The following is a 3640-nucleotide window of genomic DNA, read 5'->3' as shown; positions in this document are numbered from 1 at the left end:
TGGAGACCAGTGCTATGGATGTAGGAGCACCCTACTGTATACTATTGGAAATTACCCATTTCTCATTCATGTGATCATCGTTGACAATGTATGAATTCATTGTTCAGTCATGACAGCCAACAGCTGCAGGAGCAGCCTAGTCTGACCATATCATTCATCATAACACAGATGGGCGCACTTATAACAGAATTACTACATTTATTCAACATCACGAAGTTGCATTTGAATCAAACTTAGTTTATTTCTCTCTCCCCACCCATCTCCCCCTCCAGTAGTACGAGTAGTAGTATGTTTACTACAGTACCTATCTACATTAAATGCAATTATTGTAATAAGTCACTTTGGATAAAAGTGTCTGCTAAATGACTGTAATGCAATGCAACACATACTGAATATACTGTAACACACAACACATACTGTATCACACAACTATACCTATACCACACAACACACTGTATATAACACACAACTATACCACACAACACACACTGTATATAACACACTATACCTATACCACACATAACACACTGTATATAACACACAACTATACTTATATCACACATAACACACACTGTATATAACACACAACTATACCTATATCACACACAACACACACTGTATATAACACACAACTATACCTATATCACATATAACACACACTGTATATAACACACAACTATACCTATATCACACACAACACACACTGTATATAACACACAACTATACCTATACCACACACAACACACACTGTATATAACACACAACTATACCTATATCACATATAACCCACACTGTATATAACACACAACCATACCTATACCACACACAACCCACACTGTATATAACACACAACTATACCTATACCACACACAACACACACTGTATATAACACATAATTATACCTATACCACACATAACACATACTGTATAAAACACATAATTATACCTATACCACACACAGCACATACTGTATATAACACATAATTATACCTATACCACACACAGCACATACTGTATATAACACATAATTATACCTATATCACACATAACACACTGTATATAACACACAACTATACCTATATCACACACAACACATACTGTACTGTATAATAACACACAACCCATGCTGTATCACACTAGCCAGTGGACATTGTATTCAAGCCAGATATTTCAAATGAGTAACCTAGCCTACGTGTTATGTTGTTGTAGTGACCGGATATGCCCACTTGGGGGCAGCTCTGGGCGGGTTCAACTTCACAGCGGTGTACTGCACATCCTCTTCCTGTTTCTTGGGCCCCAGTTATTGGATGATGGAGTAGAGGGGGACATCCTCCTGGGTCTTGGAGCGAGGGAAGTGGGTTCTGGCATGGTGGACGCCTTCCTGCTGGACTGTGTGTGTGTCTGAGTGTGTGTGTCTGTACTGAAGCCAGATATGTACATACATGAGTAAGACAGCTGTCAACGGACCGTAACGTGGACTGTTTTTTCATGAGGACTGTAGGGGGAGACGGAGCACTACCAAAACGCTAAACACGGATGAAAATTAAGCGGCAGAATTATGGCAGAATACAGAATACAAGACGCATTTAAGTCCAAAACAGTCTGAAAGTTGATTTTCGTGCCCTCTTTCACTGAAAGAAGAAGTTTTATTTGGACTTGTATGAGTAAGCCATGCTTACCCTGGCTTATAGGAGCAATCGCCACTGATTTGTGACCACCGTCGGAAGGGCTAGCGCTCTGCTAATTCCCCTCCTGCCCAAGGGATTGTGACACATTCAAACAGGGCAGTACGGCCACAGCGGACGTGGGTGCACACATCCCTTTATCAACCTCAGAAGAGAGACCGACTGGTGTCACGTCTGCAAAAAGGCAGGGGAAGACACCGCGGCTCGAAATTGCAGGTGCGTTAGAACATCACTGGCGAGACTATGGTCATCACGGCTGCTGTTACAGCAGGGGAAGACTCTGTGTTTCGAACCGGACACATCAACGTTTTCCGATGGGACCGGAACCCTGGCCAGCTCGGTCCCGTGACTCCCGTCGTATTCACTAACGGACGCGCTAGTACATTACCGGCGAAACCTGCAGTCGTCACGTCTGTTGTTTCCACAGGGGAAGACTCTGCGGCTCAACCTGGACCCATCACAGTTTTCCAATGGGACCGGAGCCCTGGCTGGCTTGGTCACGTCGTACTAGTCTGGGGCCTTTCTCGTTCGGTGTTGTTTCCCCGGTCTAGAGCAGAATCACGATGACGCATCGCATATTCAGCCGGTCTGGACCGGAAGACGAACAGTTGTTGTAATGTTTTTACTGTAGGCTGCACATGGTGAAGTTTCGAGTAGATAACATTTGCGATGGCATCACCAGGCATAACACCGACGAAAATTGTAAAAGAAGATGCGAGGACAACTACCGGTTAAGGAAAAATAAAGCAAGCGGATGTTGGAGGCGGGCTCTACAGGCTCGAGCCGGATGATGGGGCGGGCTTAAGGCGGTGAAGTAAATAGATACCAGGCTCTTCTCCCCGAGGAGAGACTGGTGACGTGATGCTACGTCGTACTCACTAATGGACAAGTTAGTATCACAACATCCTCCCCCCTCCTCCGTGCAAAGGAGCTACAACACGGCTCTGCCGCTGGTAGCTCGACTAGGCACCCATGAGATACAGACTGTACAATCAAAAATTTATTATCGCCTTAATGGAAATGTCCCCCCCTACACCTGGCGTGCGGAGTGGGAGGCAAACACCTCCAGACTCCGTGATTTCATCCTGGCCACCATAAATCCAAATACTTAAACAAAAAAACTATTTTTAATGCCACTCACAGGCCAGTGCGGAGATGTAGTCCCGCCACCTAGTCCTGGGTCTACCCCGCGGCCTCCTCCCAGCCGGACACGCCTGGAACACCTCCCTAGGGAGGCGCCCAGGAGGCATCCTCACTAGATGCCCAAACCACGTCAACTGGCTCCTTTCGACACAAAGGAGCAGCGGCTCTACTCCGAGTCTCCCGGATGACTGAACTTCTCACCCGATCTCTCAGGGAGACCCCAGCCACCCTCCGGAGAAAACTCATTTCGGCCGCTTGTATCCGTGATCTCATTCTTTCGGTCATGACCCATCCTTCATACCCATCCTGACTTACCAGTCAACTCTAGAATAGACTTTAAAATACTATTACTAGTCTATAAATCTCTCCACAGTCACTCACCAGAATATATTTCAGACATGCTTGTTAAGTACATGCCCAACAGACCACTCAGATCCTCAGGTACTGAACTTTTAACAGTTCCAAAAGCCAGGACCAAGAAACAAGGAGAGGCAGCTTTTAGTTTCTATGCCCCCAACCTCTGGAACACCCTACCGGAGTGCCTAAGAAGGGCCGAAACAACGGAGGTCTTCAAGCGAGACCTCAAGACGTACCTTTTCGACCTAGCCTACAATCACTAGCTAGGACCTTGAGACACAGAGAGGCAGCCTCAAACCTACCTGTGTATCCTCTGTATTGTATTGGTATTTATCCTGCTATGCAATGTATGTATATCAAGTAGTGTACAGAAGCTGGTTATCCTTAAACAGGCTTGTTCTGTTCTGACAGCTGTGTTGCTTCAATGACTCAATGTGCTACTAATCGTTTTCTGC

The sequence above is a fragment of the Borostomias antarcticus genome (genome assembly GCF_949987555.1).
Source record: "Borostomias antarcticus genome assembly, chromosome: 29".
Classification (NCBI taxonomy): Eukaryota; Metazoa; Chordata; class Actinopteri; order Stomiiformes; family Stomiidae; genus Borostomias; species Borostomias antarcticus.
The sequence above is the reverse complement of the archived record's forward strand: the minus strand, read 5'-3'. Positions refer to the sequence as shown.